General features: G+C 31.4%; 1 protein-coding gene across 1 annotated transcript in view; it reads right to left on the bottom strand.

Annotated features, from left to right (window-relative positions):
- LOC135131204 (uncharacterized) overlaps nucleotides 1-26,822 on the bottom strand; it is a 43,457-nt gene that overhangs the window by 8,820 nt on the left and 7,815 nt on the right. The window lies entirely within an intron of this gene.

Raw genomic sequence — 26,822 nt, forward strand, 5'->3', positions numbered from 1 at the left:
GCAGAAATTCTGAAAGGGAAGTGCCAGTCGCAATGCAATATTACGGCTACTCTTACATAACTTTTTTGTCTTTAGCACAAACTAAGTAGTATAAGAAGAGAAGTAACTAGCAGTTTTATTAAATAGATACATGCAAATCGTAGTGGTCTTATTTTATAACGAATCTGGATTTTTTCTGTTGAATTAAAGGGTAAGAGGAACGGGGTCCTCGATATCTTATTAACTATTAGAAATAAAATAAAAAGTCAAAGATCAATAGTCTAAAGTTATTTTTAACTATACAGAGTGTCCTGTTTTTAAGGCTTAACACACAAATTAGTACTTATACACGATGCACGTTTGGCTTATATGATAGAGGTTACATCTAAATTATGTGGACTCAAATAGGGTAATAATTTAATGATATTACAGTTTACAAATGATTAAAACAATAGTAAAGTGTTCACTTGTTTTAGACATTGTTATAAAGTTCCAAACTAAATAAACTTACAAATGCAGTTAAAACAATTAGCTGATGTATTTGACCGTTTAGAATAGTATTTAATTTATAAAATCTCTGGAACATTAATAATGTGTAGGCCATTTGTCGATAAGAAGTTACTGTATTTTTTAAAACCGAAAAACAGCTGCAGTTGTTGAGTATTCTGTGTATATGGACCACATAACTAGGCTTTCTTTAATGTAGGACAGACAAGTGAACAAATGTGACCCTATTGTCATTTAGATATTTTTCTCATCACAGTGAATATGCCGACAAGTAGTAATAGCATGAAACGACATCGAGTCCACACTTCTTGATACACTCTGACGCAAACTATAATTATAACTTTATTAAAAAGTTTTTCCAGAAGTGACTATCCCAAACAAAAAGGTCCATATTTTTTAAATCCACTACGCAGAGTTCTTTTTTGTCTTTACAATGATGTAATTGAGTTAATGTTTTCAATTGCAATTAAAAAAGAATTGTTATTTAGACGCAAATTTCCTCGTCCCTAAACTACAATCTAATAAATACAGCTTCCTCGATAAATTAAAAAATATATCTCTGGACTGTTAAGTACAGCTAAAGAAGCATGCTATCTAGTGGCGTAAATAACACCCCCGCAGCCCCTGCGTCACGGCAGCCTACGTTCTAAGAGGGCACGGTCAGTTTTATAAGATAACAACAGGCAAAAATGTATTCTCAGTACATGCGTAACTTCAACTGTTTATCTTTATACTTCGAAAGAATTCGGAGGCAGGTCAAAGTATGCATTTGGGTTAAAAGAAAATGAAAATTTGATTGATTTTGTCTCCACCAAACAGATGAGAGACCTAACTTATTAATTAAGCTGCAAAGGAGCAAAATCGTCTGAATATTATCTTGAGTGCATAGCTGTTATAAATATAGTTGGGCGCGACATTATTGTATTCTTACATTTTCGAAAAATGAGGTGAATCGTTCTTGAGTTCATCAATGGAAATTTTATTTGCAAAATGGGCGCTCGATTATCTACTCTACGAGATCCGCTTATCGAACTTCGTATTATGTATCTAAACTGGAGGAGGGATTAACAATAAAAATTACAGTATAATTAAATTAATAAACAAAGTCCAGGTGGATTCATAAACCACGAATGCGTTATTTTCTAAAATTTAAATATATTTTGTTGGGGTCATAAGATTATTGGTGGGGATGATTAGATAAATTTTGGTTATATGATATTCCTAAGATACATACAAATTTGACAACAATCAGCCGGTATTTTCGGAGATTATATGTTTAACAAAAATCGAGACAACCACAAACTACACCCAGACAGATGACGGAAAGGGAATGTAACGAGAATGTAAAAACGGCAACAGGAAAGCTATTTTTTCGTACTCTAGGGGTCATATGAAGTCGAGGAAACTTGACAGTAGTCATTCACCATAATATAATAGCGCCATGCAGTTATAAACTTAAACACAGAAAATATAGTGTTAATTAGGTTCTGTCCACACGATTCCGACGTCGTGCAACATGATGTAATTGCTTCATGATCAATCAAATTGCTACAGAAGTGTAACAAACAATATTCTTCTTCATAATTCCAGGTTCATCGTTTGAACCCCGTTAAAGTTTTTTTTTCTTTTGTTAAAGCAATCATTGGATTTTTGGCTTTGTTTGAGTAATAAAATCTCGTTTGTATTACGGCACTATAATTACAGGGTGAAGAGCTAGCAATTTAAAACCGACAGTAATAACAAAGCGTTAAGAATTATTTATTTGCGAGAGAAAGTTTTACGTAAAAATCGAAATGAGTCTACTAATAATATGATTAAATAATTATTCTATTTCGTAGTGTATTTACGAAAAGTTAAATTAAATTATTCTTTCTGCGACAATTTCAGTTAATAACTGTATTGATAAGGCTTTGACTTTTTAAACTCCATCTCCAACAAATTAAGAAACGTAAACACTTTGCGAGTTTAAAAGAATATATTAATAGAACATTAATATACGTATTTCGGTACACAGTACCGTCTTCAGGCAGAAGAGTGACGCTTTTGTCTGAGGACGGTACTGTGTACCGAAATACGTATACTAGTGTTCTATCAATATACGTATTATTTTAAACTCGCAAAGTTGTCACTTCTCTTAATTTAGTAATTTCATTTAAGCTTCTTATCAAGTGGAATTGGCAGCAATATTCATTAGATTTTATCTCTTTTTGGCTTCTATCAATATATGCCGCCTTTATTGAAAGATTATTCTTAAAAAAAAATAGTGTTTGCAAATAAAATTAACATTTATATGTTGTTTGTGGTAAATCAGAAGCAATAGTTTGTTATTAGATACTTGTTAACTTCTGCTCTTTCTATAGCACTTATAGCTTAAATATCAGCCAGATTAGTCAGGTGTATTATAATAGAACAGATACACAAACAGAGACAGCAGAAGGCGCCAAATAGGAGAAAGAAATTCTAGTCATGCCACTTAATAACTGTGCGAGATCATGTTTGACGTTCAAAAAACGGGCAACCAATTTGCAAGTACATATCTGTAATTCTGTAGTCTACAGTATGTAAAAAATTCACAGGAAGGGATCTCTATTTATCCATCACATGTTGCATGCAGCACTGCTGTGTTTCATTTGTTTAAATTTTCTTCAAATTATTTCATTATCTTTAATAAGCGCATGTTGTAAACTGCAACACATCCATTTTGACTCTGTTAATGGCAGACAACAAACTCATCAAAAACAATCGAATTTGTGCTATGAATGAGGTCAAAAAGAATACTTAAACTTATTTTAGATTATGGCATCTGGAATTGTCACACAATGACATTTCATCCACATAAAACACTAAAAGACTTCAAGCAGACTTGAAGACTGGCCAACCCGGAACACATTTTCTTTCGCGCGAACGGATCTTTGCAAAAATACCTGTACACGTAGCTATATTCGGAACACAAAAATTATTTTACAATTTTCCAAATTACGCGGGGCAGTTATTTTCATACAAAGAATTAGACTTACAATTGAAATTGTTAATTTAACAGTTTTAACATGTCTTGATAATTTTCTAAAAATAAAATAGAACAATTCTTCAATTTTTTAACTTTCCTATTAATCCCCGTTAGTTAAAATAAAGATATGTGTAAGTAGATTTTTACAGAACAGCTAAAGAAGCATGCTATGCGTATAGTGCAAGTGAGTTTTTCCATAACAAAATTTTGTGATGACGTTATCAACATTTTTACAAGGATACGCATATCAGTTTGAAAATATTACTAATAATAAGAGTACTGTATATATATATATATATATATATATATTAAAAATTTCGGGCAAATGGGGCGAGGCGTTCTTAATTTAACCAATAAAATAGATTTCATTCAATATTTTTTTGAGTCATTCTGTTTAATAGAACTATTATATGAACGCATTGTTACAGGTATAGAATCATAATATTCTGAATATTTTACATACGATTTAGTCAGCAAAGTTTTGAGATGACATCATCAACTTTTTGGGAAGGGATAAATGGATTCACGATAAGCTTAAAACGTTTGGAAGATTGCAGCGCATTCGGTTTTGCAGTTTTAAAATTAAATAAATTGTAACATGTTGTTACTACAATTTTTATTTTTCTTCCAAAAATATGGATGTGTAGGGTAAAAATTCAACACAGATTCATAAACCACAAGTGCAGGAAAATATTATTTTATAAAATTTAAATATTTAGTATCATCCCATTGTGGGTGGTCACCACAGACGCCAGACAGACAGGCCGACGGAAACGGAACACCTATGTTTCGTACTCTTGGAGTCAGCAGTTTACCTCCTCCCCAAAAATTGATGACGCCATGTCAAATTTTTGCAGAATAAATCCTATCTAAAATATGTAAAATTTTATACTTGTGGTTTATCAATGCATTCACAGTTTTTAGAATTGCTTATACAGGATGATTCAAAAAATGTAATGAATTTTTTATTTTATCGATCAAATCAAAAACCTCATTTTTACGAAAATTTAAATATACAATTTAAATTATTAGTATTACACTGCACCAATTAAACTAATTTATGCATATTTGCTAAAATGTTGATGACGTCATTACAAAATTTTGTAATAGGAAAAATTACTTGAAACATACATATGTCTCTTTACCTGAAATAATAAAATTCGTAAAATTAAATTTATAAATTTTCCAAGAATCTGTTTTTGTGCCTATATTTCAAAAGCGAGGGAAGTTCTGTCTTGCAATTGCGGCTTTCTCAAATATTAGACAAAAATAATTATGGTAAGTGTCCCTGCCAAGATTTTGAAAAAGTTTGTACCAAGTAGTTACATTATGTAATTATTTACTATTATAAAACTAAGTGTTTTCGAGAAGGATGTTGTAAAAAAGATGAATTTCAAAGCAACACTTCACGCACTTTCACAAAACGGCGTTTGTGATCTTAATATGTATTTTCATAAGAAGCTATACGTTAGAACTGTAAAGTTGGTGCATAAATAATTACCATGCCTTGAGTGAATGAAAAATGAAACGTTTCGTTAAATACAAAAATTTGTATGGTTTATTTTTGTAATAAAATGTCAGTTACAATGAATACGGTTATAGTTGACTTAAATTAATATAAAATGCATAAAAGAAGCGAACTGTAAAATTGTGAAGCGAGACAAACAGCAATGTCAGATTTTGTTTGTAGTTATAAGCAACAGGTATTTTTTGTGATAGCTGTCCGATCGTTTGCAGTAGAAAAAATTTTTAATATTGTTGTCTAACTTAAGTGAAAAGTGAGTTTGATTTCGTGAAAAGAATATTCAGCTCTTCAAAGCAAAGTGCGGAGATAAGCAGTGCCTTCCACGTTAGACGGGAGATTCTTGAGATTATTCTTCTTATCTTTATAGTTCTACAACATGTTGCATAATTGAATGACGGAAGAAACAAGAAGCACAATTACAGAGATCACAAACATGTTTGGACTTCAATATTTGGACTACTACAGCGTGCCCTGGTAATTTTAACGAATTCTGTAAAGGGATCAAATTTAAATATGATTTAGAAGATTAAAAAAAAAGAAACATGAAGTGTAAATTTTTATTAAAATATCGGTCGCATGATTAAATTTCTCCTTTAAATTTTGTACGTTTTTCCGGCTACGAAAATGAAGCAAGGTCAACAACTTAATTAATACGATCATTAGACTGATCTCGAAGAGTACGATCGACAGATGCAATAAGCTACAGTCAAAACGAGAGTTTGCTGCTTTTATCCAGTTGCATAGATTTCAGCTGTTTATGGTAGCAACCAGCCAATCATGTCACATCAGGTGTTAAAATAGACAATGAACTTTCAATAATTCGCGTTTTAATATCCATTCAATATTCACCAGCGGTAAAAAACTATCAACATCAAAAGAAATAAAATCCAATATCAGCTTGTTTGCTTCAAAGATTTTACTTAATAGCAGATAATGAAAAATTATGGATATAAATAATCGTGATTTCATTTACATTCATATTCAAGTACAAATCAATAAAAAATTATTCTGCTGCCTGAAGACGGTACTGTGTACCGAAACACGCCTGTAGTAGTGTCCTACAATCAATTATTTTTAAACCAATAAACATTTAGACAACGCAATAAAAAGCTGCAGACTGCAGTTTCGACCTTTTGAGGTCTCATCAATGCAGCATATTTCAGTGGTTGCCTAGTATTCGAATCTATTTATGTTTTATAAGCCTATGGCATGGACTAATTAAAGTTAGTCAGATATAAGCGAGAAATCTGTCAGTAGTGACTCACTGGGTTCCATTATCATGTATGTCACAAACATTGTGTAATTGTACTTGTAAAGGATATCAATACTAGACAACCGTTGAAATATGCTGTACTGATGAGACCTAAGGAGGTCGAAACTGCAGCCTACAGATTGTGATTGCGCTCCCTAAATGTTTATTGGTTTAAAATGTATAGAAAACGTATCAAAAAAGGCGGTCTTGTACGGGAGGTAGGTGTTTCCACACACTGTTTAGTCCAACTCACTTAAAAAATTGCAAAGTGTTTGTGATATAAATGATAATGAAACTGACACATTGCTCTCCTATATCTTATATATCTCATCAATTATTTTTAAACTCTACAAAATTGTTTATAGTACTTAAAAGAGTAGTAAACTACTTTTTTATTCTTTATTAAAAAAAAAAAAAAAAAAATTTCATGTATTAAAGAGTCTAAAACAACCTGTTTGCAATTCAAATTGGGCAACGAATGGTATGGAACACCAGGATAAAGTGTCAAATATCACATCTCATTGATAATTTAAGTCAAGAATAAGACGCATGTGCTTACGAATAGGAAGTAGATCACTTAGGAAAGATGCCTTTTGTTAAATTGTAAACATTTAATTTTAGGGCAATAAATTTACTTATATATATAATAATTCATTATTATGTTTACGTTAAACAACGAACTGATATTAAAAGAGTTCCCAGTAGCTAACAGTTGATGATAGTATACGAGCTTTATTGTATTCTGTTGGGGGATGGAATTTTGTTATAGTATTTAGAATTATTCATTAGAAAAAGTTACATTTTTATTACTCCCATGCCTAAAAAACCTTGTTTAGCGCACATAAACGTACACACAGCTAATGATGTTTTAATTATAATTTCATAATACGTGGCTTTAGACGCTTTCAACACCGGTCGAAGATGTGTTCGTGCTCATTAATCACATCTTTAGTGCGTTCGGTAAATTTTCCTGTTCATTAAACACGGCTTGGCAAAAAACAGTCTGAAATCTAGTTAGTTTTGAATAGTGACATTTATTCTTATCTATTACTTGTCATTTCGAAAATGTTTTGGGCATTGCTCAAATAAAGTGCATTATTTAATGCATGTGCATGAAGATGGATGCAAACATTATTAATGGTTCAGCAGAAACAGCAACTCTAAGTAAGGCAACCGATTCCTTTTCGGAAAACGTTTTGTCCTGTACTTTCGAAACTTGGATAATCATGATTTTAATTTGAAGTTGTAGAAAAAGCATAGTATATAACACGTTCATAAACTTCTCCAGAAACTCGTTAACTAAAGAGGCATTTATAAAATTTGTGTATAATGTATTATTAAGTACATGTAAATTTTAACACTGTTGAAAAAACAGAAATATAAAACCAAAATTTATATGAGTGTTTATTGTTCAAAATTAACAACACATAGTCGTAAATTTCGTCTTTTCAAATGTGAGAACTACTTTTTCTATAAATAACATCTTTTTACCACTTTTGTAAATTTGGGGTAGTTTATTCCGAATGGTAACAGTTGCCACAATGAGCATTCCTTATTCAGTGCGTAACTATACGAAATTCCAGTACCTCATTTTCATGAGTACAGTATATACGCAGTAAATCGGTCGTTAGCTCTTTTACACAGTAACAAATAGGATTGATATGCGTAATTAAGTAAAATATCTGTCAAATAGGTACAAGAAATAAATCGGTAATTGCGGGATAACAAGACACTGCATGTTAAGAGTTATTTTCGAAATGTGAATAACGACTCGTATAAAAGATTGTGTTTTACATATAAATGACACTAAGTATACATATATCTGTTGTCAGTGACATATACCGTGCATCACGCTGCGCCCCCAACACTTACAGTGGTAACAGTAAACCGATTTGTTCTTCAGTTAAAAATAAAATATGCCGTCCCAACAATTCTATATCAAGGAGTATAAGTTCCTACAATAAAAATAATTATTATTAAGAGGATTCATCAGAAAGTAAAACCAAAGTATTTTATTGTCAACATGAATGTAATTTATTTGTCTCGAGTTGAGAGGAGAAGAAGTAGTATTATAATACTAGGTAATTCTAGGACTTAAGTTTCGTAAAAAGTATTGGTTCTTTACTAAATCGGCGCCAAGGTCAGGACTCGCAACATTTACGAAGCTTTGTACCTCATGCATACATATGTTGATACTACTGTGGACATGCGAAAGAAAATAAGGTTTATGGAGTTGTTTAAGCAAATATTTCAAGAAGTGTCTGCTTATGTGGAAAAAACATCAACCGACGGGAAGTACATTATTAAAATCCTCTCCCTTTTTTGGAATGATTAACAATGATTGTGATTCAAGAAGAAATTTTTCATGTAGCGAAAAATAAATTTTAAAACAACCTCTATACTTATAAAACAAATGATGTGGAATCACGTGGTTTTTATCAAGGAAATATTTTCTAATTGGCCACTATCCAGCCACTACGCATTTTTTTTATTCGTTCGACTTTAAAACTCTCAAACCAACAAATCTTCCATTTAAATGTTTTAACGTACGACCGAGAAAACATTTGAAGTGATTAGTAACAAAGAAAATCAGTTATTGAGTTAACACGAAAACAGAAAAGCATAGATACGATTAAGTATATGGACAAAATGTAAACAATAGAATAGGGGAGAACTATGCGGATATAAATAACAGGGGGGTCAATGGCAGGGAATGGAAAGTAGTGATACAAGGGTGCTTACATAATAATCTGTGTAGAATGTGTTTTACTCACATCACTTGTGGTTAATTAACTTTACGCTGATTTTACAAATAGGCAATTAAATACAGAAAGAGGCAAAAACAGAAGTAAATAAATCCTCTTAGTTACAAACAAATGAAAATATTATTCTGTAAGAGACGTAATAAAACTAAAACTTGTTGTAAAGAAAACCAACTGATATGTTGCCAGCTTAATCACAAAGCAGCAAACGAGATATACAAGATGAATAAAACTAAAAGTTTTTAATAAACACACTGCTTATTTTGCCTCATAAAAGAAAATAATCTATAAAACGCATTTTATTTTGTGTAAACAAAACCGAATACTCTGGAATTTTTGAAAAACGTTTTAAAGTTATGTTAATCATGGTAAATCGTTAATCAAAAGTCCGTGTATCCCCTCCCAAAAAATTTATAACGACGTCTCCAAATTTTACCGAATAAATCCTGTGTAGAATATCAAGAGTCTATACATGTAGTTTATCGATGCATTCATATTTTTTTTGAATTACTTATACAGGATGACTAAAAAAAATAAACAAGGAAATCTATTTTATTGATTAAATCAAAAATGACTCTCCCCATTTTCCCGAAAAGTTGAGTAAACAGTTATTAGTATTACACTCACTTCAAACTGATATACGCGTGGTTCCTGAAATGTTGACGACCTCCTCACAAAATTTGATATGGAAAAACTTACTTGAAACAAACGCACAGCATGCTTCAATATCAGTACTTTAACAGTCCACATATATCGTTTTTTTTAACTTGTTTTAACTTATTCAAGCTATCATAAAATAATCTGAAAATTCAATTTTATAATTTTTCAAAGAATATGTATTTGTTCACTTGTACTTTAGGAACGAGGGAAGTTCTGCCTAAATAAATCACAAATAAATATCGGACAAGTATATTATTAATAATAATCAAGTCGAATGTCTGTATCTGATGGCTTAAATCGGTTTATGTTTTCGAAGTTGTTAATAATAATCACGTATAATTCCGCATTGTATATAACGCAGATCGTCCTTATCGTTCTGTTTATCACATGTGATAGTAGAAATGGCGGTTTCCTTGTCATCGTACAAACAGTTAATTCTATCGTAAGCAGATGAACTATAATGATTAAGATTAGATTATTTACATCCTGAAAGAGCTGCGAGCAAATTTGCAGAAGTAAACGTACATGTAAAAGCACATTACCTTTGGAAAAGGCACGTTATCCTCGGCAATTAAAAATTAATAACAACAATTTTACGCTAATGAACATTGGGACTTTTTGATACAGATTACTGCAAAAGAGTGTCAATATTTACTAATTCCTTTCATAAGATAACAGTAATCTAAATATGCGGAAAACAACATTTACAATGAGTATCTTGTTCTAGAGTACAATTTTTTATTTTACTGAGTTTGTGAAGACCACCCAAGGACCCTTTTACTTGTTTAATTTTTACTTCCTGAACGTAATCTAGGAACATAATTATGTAAGGTTACTTTGGAGAATGACTTAAAATTTATGTGACGAACTACTTTGACATTTTCCTAAGACAAAATTTGATCTCGTGGTTATAGAAAGTTAACTAAAAGATGGTGAAAACTAATTAAGATTTATTTACTCGTCCCATTCAAAGAGCTGATAACGCTACTTCCAAATTTTACCAAATCACTTAAAATTGCAACAGGACTTGCTCCTACTTGTGGTTTAATAATCTACCTTTATATAACATTTAAGTTCGTATTATTAAATTTTAAAATTCTATACGATATTATCATTAAATAAATAAATAAATACAAATAAATAAATACATAGCGTTTGGGGTATGTTGTCCTTTTTCAGAAATATTGATACAATATGTCAAGGAATGGGATGCAGGGATAGATTTATTTGATTCTAGGATTGGTTTAGCCAATTTCTCTAAAATTCTGGAAACAATGTTATTACTGATATTACACGTGGGGATTAAAATTAATATATCCCCACTAAAAAGTTGACATCAACCAGAAAAACATCAAATACCAGTTCATCCTGCTCCTTTTTTTTTGTCGCATTTCAAAAGCAAATAAGATTTTGTGTGAATATGATTCGAATTTTGATTGAAAATAATTATTAAATAAATAATTTCAGAAATGGTTCACCTATTTCGTTTAAATTCTAGAAATACATACAATAACAGTAATACGAGTGTTACTTACGTTGAAAAAAAAAAAAAAAATTGCATCAAATCTTTGCTGACAGATTGACCATTAATTACATGTGTGTAGGTGTATATATTGTTTTTTCAGTTACCAAGTTTTAGATGAAAGACACCACTCTAAACAATGGTGACATACATATAATAAATTGTTGCCATTTGATTTGGTACAGGTCCAAATAAAATTTGGGCTCTGTGTATCCATGTCCTGTTTATGACTACCATTTACAGGAAATTTTATTAATATATAATATAATTTAAATAAACAAACAATAAGTGTTAATGACGAATGAAAGTTAAACAGTTAACCAATTTCAAGAATGATAGATAAATTGGCAGCGTGCCAACAATATGACTATGAGAATTTGCTGTTATTTTTTCTTCCTTCCTACATATTTAAATGCCACTTGTGCGTAATGTATCAGGGTAATGCCCTTTTTAACAGCGTACCACTAGGTCTCTCTTGTTATTGGGCTTTTTTTCCTTACTATAAGTCAACCGTCATATATATACTTTCTAAAACAAACGGGTTTACTTCACCTGATGGATAATATTTTTTCCTTATCTGCGACTTAAATATGTCAGTCGAGAAGCATACCCATTTGATAAGCCCGTATTGACTATAATTTAAATAATTATATGTAAATGAAAATCAGATCCGCCGTCGATAAAAACTCAATTAATAAATTTTCAGTTGACGTAAAACTGTAAGTTTTAATCATTGTGCCTGCATTAAAAATGACCGGCCAAGCGAAACGTTCCCTTAAATATTTGAATTAACTTTTCGTCGCAAAACATCAAGGCATGCAACCGAAACAAAATTTTAGGAAAAATGTTTTAAGCTGCGTTGTGTGATTCCACTGCAGCACCAACTTTGAGGCTGAACTCAAAAAAGCATTACACCAGCTTAAACAAAATGATTAATAGTGGAAGCATGTCTTTTAATTAGACACTTAATTAATGACGTTTTTATAAATTGGCCCCATTTTGCTCTAAGTTTCCACTGGTTTAAATGTGATCTACTGTTAATAATAAATAAATTGCTTTTATGCATGAATAATTAATGATTCTCAGGATGTTTTGGATATATGCCTAACCATTAATCTATAAAGACAATTATTTACTACCAATAAACGATGTGTTTCATCTCTTGTGTATGCATCCATAAACAACACAAATTCTCGGAAAATTGTACGGCTTAAGTTGTTCCATTTTTATAGGGAAAAAAAATCAAGAGGGATAAGTAAGAAAATATTTGATGAAAACCTAATTTCAAATTTTATAAATCATTGTGAGGAATTTGAATCAAAGTTTTTTTTATGCATCAAAAAATGCTTATATGTTTAAAATTCAATAAATTTAGAAACTTGAAACTTCTATTGTACAGTTACACGGAAAATTTATGAAACATGCCCTTCAAAGATGTTAGATATCCGCATCTCACTGTCAGTATCGTACCTTAAACCGTCTTGAGATGCAATAAATTGTAATAAACTGTAATAAACATTAATTTCCATGATGACTTTATCTCGTTTGACCGTGTAACATTTTTGCGTGCTTGCGATTTTCATAATTGAATTTAGGGATTGGTTTTGAAAATTCGGTATAAATGACTTCTGTTATACAATTTCAATTTTTCTAAAACTGTTAGAACATCGTAACGTATATTAAAATGTAAATGTTTATTCTCAGGAACTCACATGAAAAATTCGTCCAAATAACTTTTGAACAATTTTCTACGTGTAGGTAAAAAACTGCACAAATTTTTCAACAAATTTTGAAGCGCTTGTCTGCCAGCACCGTGAAGTACAATTCCATTAAACTTCACGGTTTATTGAACGTTTCTTTGACCTCTTTAGTCATTGCACCTTGTGCGTTAATGCATATTTTTCCGGCTTCAGCGTAGATATAATGAACAAACAATTTAAATAGCAATGTTTAATGTTAAACAAAAGTTACATAACAATAATCACGCTTTATTTTTAGAATTCTCATTTCATTCATAAATCACATACGCTGCAAAAAGCAAAGAATTGATAGAGTTCTTAATGAAGTTCAAATAACCAAAACAACAGACTTGAAAATGGAATCTGTCCGTGTGATTTAAGTGTAAGAGTTTGTGAGTTTAGATTTTTAGAATAAATAATTTTGTAAATATTAATTTTCTTCCTTTTTTACTCATAATGTTGACCATTTCTCCAAGTCTGGCTAATTGACACGATAACCACTTTTCAACATAGAAACAACATTAAAGTTTAAAGCTCAGACACAACACAGACAACTTACTTCCACGCGTCTTGTTCAGTTGCTAATTTTAAAACATTCTGCATAGATAATGACTTCGGACTATTTTTAGAATTTTCAGCCGTCGCCTTCAATTTTGCTCTTATTGTTCGGTTACCTAATATTAATATATTTAAAACTTGGATTACTAACAGCATCAGATTATTTGTATGTACGACAAAGCACGATAAACACAAATCTATAAATCCTGCTTGCATTCAATTAATTACATAACTTTTCAAATTATTATAATTACTGAAAAACAAAAATTTTTGAGTTTAGTTAAATTTTTAAAGTTTTAAGTGCTGACTATTTTTGGAAAACTTTTCCATTATAGATGTTTGAGAATGTGCAAACAATGTTTGACTGTTGTTTCTAAAAATATAATTTGAAACCTTTATTTATTTTATATTATTTAATATTATTAACTTTATCAACGACTACTGATGGAACAGTGTTGTTGTGTTCCTTCAATTAATCACCATCAAATTCAGTCCCATTATACAGGATGATATTATTTTATACAGGACGATACGGTGTCTGGACAATCGTTTGTAAGTGGAGAATAGCGAAAAACGAGAAAATGATGATGATTGCTGGTATTCTGTTTGCTTTATACTTCCCCAGCGGTAGCTAACGGACGTTTAATTTCATGTATCTTTGGTGTTTCATAGTACATAGAATGCGAAAATGTAGATTTCCCATTTCTATGTCTTTCAGTAGGCGACTGGATTAGATAAATAATTTTAGAACACAAATTTTCGCGATGCATTAATGCTAGTACAGACGTATAAAATGCTAAAGAAAATTCGTTTCTATTATTTAGATAGAACTTCCTTCATCCCTGAAGTATAGCCGAAGAAATACAAAGTCTTCGAAAAATTATAAAATTTAATTTTGCGAATTTTATGTTTTTATGATAACCCCTATGATGTTAACATAAAGATATGTGCGTTCTGGTAAAATACAGATAAAGAAGTGTAAAAATATTTTGCAGTCCCGACAACAACTTTTTAGCAAATATGCGTATATCAATTTGAATAGACTGCACCTATTTAAATTTGTAATCTAATTATGTGTACACTCACATTTTCGCAAAAATAGGGCGGTAAGCTTTTCTTGATTCGATAAAAACAATCAATTTCTTAATTCAATAATTATTTTGTGTCACCCTACATAAGTAATATTAAAAACTATGAATCCGCTGATAAACCAGAAGAGTCATAATATTTTAACGTATTTTAGATAGGATAAATTTTGATTACGGATTGAGCATGCTTACGAATAGTATATCATGTTTGCAAGATTTCAGAGCATTCGGTGTTGAACAATTGTGATTTTTTTATCCAAAAATCTGCAGGTAATACCCGGATTCATAAATTAATACACATGTAGCAGTAAAATGTAGGTAACATTTTTTGGTCAAAATTGTAAGAAAAGATTACGTCATTATTTGGGAGGACGGACTAAAAAGGATACATTTTTATTAACTATTAGACTATGTCTGTGATCACCTTAAAACGTTTGCAAGATATCAGAGCAATTTCAAAGTTAAATTGTAAAACGCTGTTATTCAATTTTGCCTTTTTTTCCCAAAAAATCTGGATATGTACGGTAACAACTAAAAACTCAACACGAAAACATAAACTACAAGTGCAGGACTATTATTTTTCATATAAAGTTTAAATAGCATTTACTAATGTAAATTTTGGAGAACACGTCATCTCCACATCTACACGATATTCCTAAAACACATACAAAATTTGACAACGATCGGTTTGGTACTTGCAGTCGCGAGGCAGACAGACAAAACAAAAACAAAAATAGGTCTTATTTTTCATACTCTAAGGGTCATGAAATGTCGAAAAAACACGCAAGTAGTTAGTTGTCCCATAGACTCGATTACTAACACTTCCTTAGCTTACGCTCGGGAAGTAAAAATTAAAATTACCAATAACGGTTATCATTGAGTAGATCATTAGAAACGACATTTATTTATTTATTTTGTATATAATAAAAAATAATTACGTTATGGAATTCTATGTAATTGAAAAAAAAAATGTCTGCGATAAAATAGAGCTGCAATGAAATTTTCTTGCTACCCACAGGTGATTTCGTTCACACTACTAAAATAAATAACTTTTTATGAATTTTGCTTTCGAAACTGTGAAAGTGTAAATGTACCTTTAAGTTGTGATAAAACACTAACGTACTTATTTTCGAAAAATGTTTTTTCCCAGACTAAAAACGGAAGAACCTCCGATTCGCCTAGAAGTGCCGAATTTATTAAATGTGATACGTCGATCATGATTCAGAGGCTACGAATTAGAAAATTCGCAAGGCTACGTGAGCTCCGTCTCGTATAGCAAACCGGCTTTTTACATGGCAATCTCGTGCAATTTCGTACGTATTACGCAATCAAAGGCCAACCATTCAGCAGATAGTTTGAATCAGCGTGATATATACGTCATAACTGTTTGTTCGCGCTTTCTGACGATAGTAATTGTTATGCAGTTTTAAGGCCTGCTTGTTACAATTAATAACTGGCCTACTAGAGAAACTGCACGTACACACCAATAGAAACCTTGAATTGCGATTTTTGTTATTCCAGACTGGGGAGTACTAGACTTCATCTAGACGCCGCGCCATAGTGCAAATTCATATTTATAACTAACGACTCCATAGAAATGAGGGCTTCATCGACCTTACAGGTTACAGGCTTTCTAACCTTACCACTGTCAACTTTATCAATCAAAATGGAAAGATAAAATAACGTATGTAATTATGTATACGTCAAAACAAGAACATTGTAAATACACGCTGCCGTTCTAACTAAACATAAAAATGTTCTTTATTAATTTTTTTGGCAAATACACGAGTGTGGACGCAACATGGGGATATAGCAGTTTGATTACCTCATCCTGGAAGAGCCGAACAAACGTACAACATTAATAATAAGTGTCGGTATTCGTTAATCTATGCCGAAAGCAACTTGATTTGAATTGATTAGTCCATTGGTGTTGAAGTGTCGCTCAGCAATTCGCTTAGCGACATCAACGAAACCAAAAAGAATTCAGACGAAATTTTCTCAATTCAAATGTAAAATGAACCACATTAACATAAAATTTTCGTTGAGGTATTGTGAAACAGCTCCAGGTATCTATGCACTTCGATGAATTGATTTATACCTCAATTGTGAAATATTTCTGACCGCGGGCATGGCTAACTATAAAATCTACACGGTAAGACATAATGGAAGATTATGTCAAGAATCTTCGAACCCCTTTTGCATGAGAATTGTTACGCAACACTTGAAATTGGAAGATCTGAGATTAAAATTAATAATTCAAATCTCCCGCGGCGCGTTGACGTGAATTATTACCGTCTCCATGGGCGTTTCATTATTAACGAGGATTTAATTAACTCATTTCAGTTATTATACAAGTAAACGGAAGTTGAGATATTTGGCGAGATGTGGAAATAGAATAAAATCGTTGTCTTTTTGTCAAATAAACATGCCCTTTGGCTTCGCAGTAAATTAATAATAACAGATATATTCTGATTTCTGATTAAAAATTTAAAATTTGCCATTCGTACGATAATTTTAAAACGTCTGCAAGATTTCAGAGAATTCTGCTTTGAAGTTTCAAGATTAAATTGCACAATTTTGATTTTTCTTTACAAAAATCTCATAAACTTCATAAACTTCACGTGTAGGAGTTTGTTATTTTACAAAATTTGAAACCCATTTACTATGTACAACTTTTTTTACGACTCAGACGGCGGACAGACAGACAGATGGAGTCATGACACCCCGACAAAATATGATACTAGCCGATCGGCCGATGGACTCGATTACTTCCTTAGTTTATTACGCTCGGGAAGCAGAAAGCAAATTTATCCAAATTCTAAACTAGTTAATACGTATTTAGAGTGATTATAGTTGAAATGGATATCCATCACTACCACTGCTAGAAATAAAATTTTTATACTGTCTACTGACTACGACTCACTTTAAAATCGTAATAATACTCTATGGCAGTAGCCGCAGTCAGCACTTTTTAATGACTAGGACAACAACTGTTACGTATTTTTGACCGAAAACTTTTTTGTGAGCATATAATAAATACTAAATGCCGCAAAAGGCTAATTCTCACTATTTTCACATATTTTGCGATTTATTTCGACAATTAGATATATGAAAAATCCGGAAACTTTATTTTGGATCATTTAAATTAAAACACTGTGACATATAAAAAATGAAAATGTTTTATAGTAAGAAATGTTGAATATAACTTGCTCTACATCTTCATTGTCGCCTAGAAAATTATGGAAAACACCTGTCCTTTTTCTCATACATCAGTTTTTGTTTCAGAGTCTATTGCCAAACGTTTACAACGTAGAAAGGAATCTGATTTTGATTAAAAACAAACCAGTTTTACAATATTAAATTAAAAAAAAAAAAAAATGAGGAAAAGGCGGTCCCCAATTTTTAATTTAACGAAATTACATACTTCCCTCGCCTTCTGAAGCCTCAGCAAGTACCTTGTGCATCCCAGATATGGTAATAATAATAAACAAAAAAAATTGGTATAACGTTATTTAGACAGAATTTCCCTCGCTCTTGAATAGGAGTACAGTACAACAAATCCAGATTTTTCTAAAAATTATAAGATCAAATTTGCGAATTGTATATTTTTTGATGATAACCCATGTATGTTATGTATTTAACCTTAAAGTAAAGGTAAAGAAGCATGCTACGTCTGTGTTTCGAGTGAGTGTTTCTATCACAAAAATTTTGTGATGATTAGATAAAGTTGGGTTAGCGGTTTAGAATTCACGTGATATTCATAACACACATACAATTTGACAACAACCGGTAATTTCGAAGATTATCTGGCTAGCAAAAATCTCCACACACGGTAGATAGGGATATATGTAAACGGGAGACCTACTTTTTCTAAGTTTACTAAAGATTATTCATACGATCCAGGGAGTTGCCAAATTTTTAAGACAGTCATCCTTGTAGAGAGATTGTGAGTTTTAATTAATAAAATTTTGAGATGAATAAATAAAACTTCGATATTATTCTTTAACGTAATTATTAATATTAATGATTTACTAATAATTTTAAACAAGTCTATTACGTGGTTTCTTAGAGAAATCGTAAATCGCTTCGCTAAACGTTAAAATAATAGAAATGGGTCATTAAACCACAGGCAGAGCGACATATTATAGTACATGTGTAGTGTAACATTTTATAACTAAATTATGATATTATCACAATATCAGCATTTTAACACATTTCCTCGTGTTTAACACCACAAAATGGGGTAACTTTATTCTGATTCAACCAATTTTAGATTTTTATTATTTCTTTTATCACAATTTTATACTAAAAAAAAAAGTGGTGCGTGGTAAAATGTTAACGACAATTTCATATTAACGAATTCACTTCTTCACTCACAATCAAGATACAAAGTTTTTGAAGTCAAGAGTAAAAATTTTGGACGTTGTAGTTTCTGTTTTCAGAATGAGACGGTCATAACTATAATTGTTAGAAATGCAGTATTAATAGCTGGCCATTACATCTACTTTGATTACAAGTTTTATGATAACAAACCTTTAACAAGTAGTTTACATGAAACGACGTGGCTTATGCGTCTAAACCCAATGAACTAGTTTGCGGACGCTTGATTAAAAATATTCCTTTAATGAGCTTAATTGAAAACAAATTTTAATTAGGCAGAAAAACTTAAACACAAAGATACCATTATACAAAAATTACAGACTGGATATTCAAATTCTTCAAATTGGAGCATATGGATTACATTCGAAACATTAAATTAACTGTTAGGAGTTGGAAGTACCGCTTCTTAAAGACGTTTTAACTTTCATCAAGGCTCATTTGTATGAACTTCAGAGTCATCTCTGAAAAAATGTAAAGTATGGGTTAGATCACAATTTATTAAAAAAATTTACTCTTACTAAAATGTGCCTCAACCTCGTTTATTTTATGAATCAGTGCCAAGAAATCTAGTGGACGTGTGCTCATAACTATTCAACTTAATTCTAACCCGTACATAACATTGTTCTTTTTTATAAAATTAAGTACAAAAACAATTTATTTAACGTGATCGAAATAGAAACAGGAACGCGAACTAGCTGGAAATAGTCTTGTTCCATTTACGTTATTCCCATTTACTCAAGCTTTCGCAGTTCTGCTTCATGTAAAAATATAATCACATTTGTGATTTTTGTTACAAAGTATAATTTTTCTCAACTTTTGAGGTGGTATTTTTAGTACATCGATCAAGTTGTTACGCAGGAAATGAATAACTGGATATATTTTGACTCTATTTTTTCAATGTCACTCTTGGTTCTTTGCCTTTATTTAGTGGATAAAATAAAATTCTAAAAATTCAAAATTATTGTATTTAATTTGTATTTGAAACAAATGGCGCGTTATAGAGTATTATATAATAAACAAGATTTTTTTTTAATGAAAGGGGTATTATGGTGAAATTTCTTTGCGATAAGTCCAAGCAAACGTTTCTTATCTTCCTTTCATAAGTAAAATGTTTAGAGAAAGAACAATTTGGTGATTTTTTCAATTCAATTAAATAGTGTTCTTAAGCCATTGTCCCGCAGGTCTTCTTGGGAAGGAAACATGTGCGTGTTGTTAAATAATTGCAAAATCTGTCCAATACCCCGAAGAAAAATTTCGTTAAAACATAACCCACAATGAAAGAAAAGAAACCCAATAGCAAGTTAAAACATTCGTAAAATTAAATGTTACTCCTAAATAACACTGTGTTTGTTCGACTGAGAGACAGACTGAGAGAGAGACAGACAGACAGACAGACAGACAGAACGCGAGACCTCCTTTCTCGTACTCTAATAAGGGTCATGAAACATCAATCGTGTTCGACGAAATTTTACAGTTGGTAAACAAAATAAACGTTTTTAGAGATGCATGAAAACTACTAGGTAAACACGTTAAAATTGAAATATTTGATACATTTTCACTTGGTGACAACTATTTAAACAATGTAAGAACTATTCTTCCTAATATTTAATAGTAACTTTTACCGTAGCTATATCCTATGCCTTTCGGCCATGTAACCGGTCATCCTCAGATCGCAATAAAAAATTCAACCCTGATTTTTGGTTTTTGCAAATTTGGAAAGTGTAAAATATTACGAGGAATAACGTCGAATACAGGATTTACTAATTTATTATAAATATCAATAACCTCCTACCGGGGATGGAAACTGCATAATGTAAAAGCTACCCCATAATTAATGTTGAAGATATAAAAATGTATATAATCAGTGCATGTCCTACTACAGAAAGTATTTAAAAATAAGCCTTTTTTATGTTGATTTGAACACTTGCGAGTTCGTTGACTTTGCGACTTTAGAATAATTTTGTAAGGAAAATTGGCAAAAAATAAGATCTACTTGTACACGTCGAGAAAATGTTGGGCATATAAGTTTACCAATTTGGCACAGAATAAAACATGCCACTATTGAAATGGAAAAAAAATGAAAAGTTGTATTATTCTGAATTTTGCATGCATAAATCTGGAACTACCTATACCACTGACAAGGGATGTGTCAAAACTTTATGTAATCACACAACTATAACAATACAAGTTTTATAATAACTAAACAGTTATTTAAAAAAAGCAGCAACTTTGTTGAATGAAAACGAAATTTACTTTGTAGTTATAACTATTTCGTGAAAGAGTCAACGTTTATATTGTAATGAAATTTTTGGCATTACGTATTGTTACGTCACACTAGTTTAACGTGAAAATAGAAGCTATTATTCTACAAAAAAAAAACACGAGAGATAGAGAGGAGAGGTGGGATGGCGGGGGAAGGTAGGGAGGTAGGGAGGTAGGGAGGAAGGGAGCAGGGGGCCTGGAAAATAAACATAAACAGGTGTTAAAGTTTAGAGTGAAATGTTTTCCTTAAAGCACTTTTTTTAACGAAAGGTGTTTACTCTAAATATGAATTGGCAACAATAAATAATTAAAAATACATTTCGAGAAACGAAAATAACATCAAAGTTATTTGCCGAAGTATATAAGTGCGAATATAATTATTAATTAGTAACCGACTAAGCAATTATAAATTTTGTAACACTACAAATCATTCAAATTGTTTCGTGTTGAATAAGAGTTCAAATGTCAAATTAATATTGTCTTTTTCAGAAGATTAAAATGTGTGACGAGACTTCCTGTTGTTAAATTATTAAACTGCCATAAACACTCAATCGAATTCTATTAAAATCTATGATTCTTGATTTTATTTAAACCATATTGTTGATAAGTTCAATTCAGCCATTTAAGATATTTTTGCAAAGTTAAATAGTTTTTAATAATTTGCAATTATCATTACAAGAAAAGCTGAAATCGTACGGAAATTCTAAAATATCCCTGAATTCTTCCTGTAATAGCATCCCAACCCACTTCGGTTATTTTTAAGCGGCTTTAATTCTGAACTATTTCTTAGTCTCTCATATCCCTTTGTTTGGGATTTATTACATTATCGTAAGCTAGAGTAACGATTATATACTTACGGGAAACAATTATTAGAAAATTAAAACCATGTCCCACTAAATTAAATTGAATTAAATTAATCCTGTCAAGTATTTTACTCTTTGTCGGTACCATCGTACCAAAATTTAAACAAAACAGATCCAGAATGCAAATGTTATATTAAAAAAACTAGTCTCAACTACAATACTTCTGAAAAGACCTTGACAGACATTTCAGACAGAGGAATAATCACTCACCTTTGTCACAATATATTCAGTTCGCGCGTTCTTATTATCAATTAAAATTAACACTGTCTTAATATCGGTCATTCACCTTTTGCAGTGAAGGTTGCTTTATCAGATTAAATTATATGCATTCATTTTTCAAAATTTTGCAGAATATTGACCCAAAAAGTAAGTAACTAATTATCAAATTTAAGTACATCTCACATAATTATAGAATTTTATAACTTTTAATCATGTCGTTATGCACTTGATTAGCCATCTTTTGTAATCCGAAACACCTCCAACGCAAATAAAACCAAAAATGATAACCTCATATCATGATTCATAATCATAGCAGACTGGACTATCTCTCTAAAACTTTTGGCAGCTTTGTGTATTACGCCTTAAAAACGAAAGAAACACTGTATAGTCTTCAGAGAAAAACTTTGGTCTTAGACTTGTTTTTCTATTTGTAATAATTAATGAGATATTGAAGAGCGCGCGCTTAGTGACACATCTCTATATTCCTAAAATATTGCGGAACTATATAGTACGTTTTCAAGTGTACCATTGAATTTGATCTATTGTAATCAATTACTACATACGTTCCGTATTTTCTCTTTATGACGTTTGTTTGATTTACGGTCAAATTATTGATGTAATTGTTTCGAAAGTAAAATTCGAGTTGTTTATAATTTTTTCTTTATTCGTTCACGTCTAGCTTCATCTATTTTGTACCCGTTTGGCATGACTACAGTAAAGATCGCACGGATTCTCAGGAATTAACACTGCGTTAAAATGCCTTTCTTATGGGCGAATTTCAAGTTGGATTTCCGATATCGCACGTCCCGTTGTCATGGAAGATGCGATGACAGTTATTGCGATTCGCTACCGCTACTACTGTCATCGCATCTTCCATGGCAGCGAGAACTTGCGATCTGGCAGATCCAACTTGAAATTAGCCCATTAATCTCTTGGGGACAGTCGGGTCTATCTCAAAAAGAAGCCTTGCCGTAGGATATCAATCAGTAATAATTGACTAATGACTTAAATATAATTTTAAAATATGAACCAAGGAAAATTACACTAAAGCTTTGATAAACGTACCCTACATACCTTCTCACTTAGTCAAAACGATAGGAAGATTCAGAAACAGACAAGTATGCATGGCGTTAAAAACACTACTTAACAGACAGTAGCGGAATAATAATAATTAGTGGAAATATTTACAAGGTATAAAAATCAAAATTAATGATAGGCTAATCAATATTCATCGGCGATAAAATAACAATGACTGTGGCTTCCTACTTTTTAATTGTAGATAATAGAATAAATTAATAATATTGTTATTAATTAACAACGTTAAAATTATGTATTACTTCTCCTGCGTAAGCGAAGGAAGTATTGGAATCGGGCGACTAGCTACTTTAATGTTTCTTCGTCGTTTCATGACTCTTAAATTACGAAAAAATAGCTTTCCCGTTTCCGTCTGTCTAATATCGGACACCATCGGACCGATTGTTGTCAAATTTTATATGCATTTTACTATTTGTTGACGTCACCTGAAAATTTTGCCCAGTAACTGTTATTCAAATTGTATGAAATAACGTACTTCTACATTTGTGGCTTACGAATACGTCTTGATTTTACTCAAGACATCCACATTTTTAGTAAAAAATTGGTCGAAAGTTGTTTCGGCAGAACTTCCCTCGCTCCTGAAATACAATGATAATTTTTTTTAATCACCCTGTATACGCAAACCCAAAAAATATTAATGGAATGATAAATCACAAGTACAGACATTTTGTACATTTTAGATAGGATTAATTCGGCAAACTTTCGAGCTCACGTCATCAATTGTTTGGAGGGGATAAGCAAATATATTTTGACTAAACATTTATTATGCTCTTTATAACCTTAAAACATCTGCAAGATTTCAAGACATTCGGTGTTGTAGTTGCTGATTGACTCAATAAAATAAATTCACGCATTTATTTTTTTTTTTGAGTCACCCTGTATACGCAAACCCAAAAAATTTGAATGGAATGATAAATCACAAGAAGAGACTCACCATATTTTGTACATTTTAGATAGGATTTATTCAGCAAAATTTTGTGGTGACGTCATAATTTTTTAGGGGGGACGACCAAATACATTTCGATCAAAAATTGACCATGCCTATGATACCTTTAAAACATCTCTAATAAGATTTCAAAGCATTCGGTGTTGTAGTTACTGAGTAAATCAGTAAAATAAATTTACGCATTCATTAATATTTTTCAGTAAGACTCTTCACATTTTGTACATTTTAGATAGGATTTTTTCGAGCGTAAGCAAAGGAAGTATTGTAATCGAGTCCGTCGGCCGACTCTCTACTTTTACGTTTTCTCGACCGTTCATTACCCCTACAGGATGAAGAAATAGGTCTCTCGTTTCCGTCTGTCTGTCTGTCCGTCTATTTGTCCGTCTTGTCGGTCGTTACGGATTTTTATTAGACAGATAATATCCGAAAATACTGGGCCGATTGTTGTCAAATTTTGTATTTATATTAGGAATATCATGTAGATGTTATTCCTAATGATTAGAGACGCTAACCAAAGTGTCTCTAATCATCCCCAGCTCTAATCCGATAACGTCACTTCAAAATTGTACATAGTAAATGGGTTTTAAATTGTATAAAATAACATAGTCCCACACATGTAGTTTACGACTCCTAATTGAGTTTTTACCCGAAACGTCCAGATTTTTGGAAAAAAATCAAAATTATAAAACAACATTTTGCAATTTAATTTTGAATCTGCTAACCCGAATGCTTTGAAATGTTCCAGATGTTTTAAGGCTATAAAGAGCATCATAAATCTTTAGTCAAAATATATTTGGTTATCCCCTCCAAAAACTCAATGACGTCAGCTCAAAAGTTTGCCGAATAAAACCTATCTAAAACGTACAAAATATGATGAATCTGTACTTGTGATCTATCGCTCCATTCATATTTTTTGGATTTGCATATACAGGGTGACTCAAAAAAAATTAATGAATTCGTAAATTTATTTTACTGATTTACTCAGGAACTACAAAACCGAATGCTTTGAAATCGTGAAAATGTTTAAAAGTTATCATAAGCATGGTAAATTTTTAATCAAAATGTCCCCCCTAAAAAATTCATGACGTCACCACAAAATTTTGCTGAATAAATCCTACCTAAAATGTACAAAATATGATGAGCCTCTTCTTGTGATTTATCATTCCATTCTTATTTTTTGGATTTGCATATACAGGGTGACCCAAAAAATTAATGAATGCGTCAATGTATTTTATTGATTTAATGAGGAACGACAGAACCGAATGTTTAGAAATCTTGCAATGTTTTAAGCTTTGAAATCTACTGCGAAAAAAAACATAACAGCTAGGGAAGTACTGTCTAAACTCTTTAGACCAATTTTTTTTCTTGCATTGGTCATGCGCTGCATATTCCTAATATAAATAGAAAATTTGACAACAATCAGTCTAGTAGTTTCGAAGATTATCTGTCTAATAAAAATCGATACAGGTACGGACAAACGGACAGACGACAATTGAAGACCACTTTTTTCGTGCTATTCCTTAGCTTACGCTGGGGAAATAAAAATATGAATGCATTGACAAATCGCAAATGTACACTCGGATATTTTGCACATTTTAGATATATACATAGGATAATTTTGGAGGCGATACACAAAATTATTTTTTTTAGTTAAATTGTAAAACGTTTTTTATATGCGTAAGTTATTCTACAACTTTCGATATTTTTGCACAAAATTCGTCTGAACTTGTTTAAACAGAACTTCCCTCGCATATTTAAAAAAATAGTATGTTCAGGTGACGTGATAAAAATTTTGGTGAAAACGAACTGACAACTTTTGATTAGTAACCTATCAGACGATGAGTTATTACTTATTACATTTTAACGAAACCAAATTACCGTAGTATTAATTACTAATCGAAAAAATTAACATTTCATGGAAAAATGTCGCTCTGAGAACTTCTAGGAAAAAATCGCGCGACTCGGTTCTTGGAATTCGCGAACACGAAGATGGGTTGCCGAGGGGTCGGGAAGGGGTGTAATGCGTCGAAACCAGTTTTAATGAGTTCTCGGAACCGGAAATACGTCTTCGTTTGTTAATCAATGGAGTGTACTTTGAATGATTTTTGTAAAAAATCCTCTTGGTTTTTGGTGGATATAGTGTTGTGGAGTTAGTGGTAGAAGGGAGTAAGAGGATTTTCTGGAGGTTATGTTACTGGTAAATTTGTAAATTAAAAAAAAATGTAGTGAAGTTGGTTTAGTACACTATAAAATATTCATTAACAATTGGAGTCCACTCTGGAATTAGTAAATATTTGTGTAAAATGAATTAATTTACTTCTCCAGTGATAATTAAGGTATATACTATAGCAGTAGGATAATTTTGATGAAAATATAATTTCATATGTATAGATAAGATATCATGAGGAAGGAGGACAAAACACTACTCTGATTATTTAACCGACGTTTCGAGAACTAT

The sequence above is a fragment of the Zophobas morio genome, unplaced genomic scaffold, assembly GCF_036711695.1.
Source record: "Zophobas morio isolate AGI-343-1 ecotype UQ-CSIRO unplaced genomic scaffold, CSIRO_AGI_Zmor_V1 ptg000019l, whole genome shotgun sequence".
NCBI classification, from domain to species: domain Eukaryota; kingdom Metazoa; phylum Arthropoda; class Insecta; order Coleoptera; family Tenebrionidae; genus Zophobas; species Zophobas morio.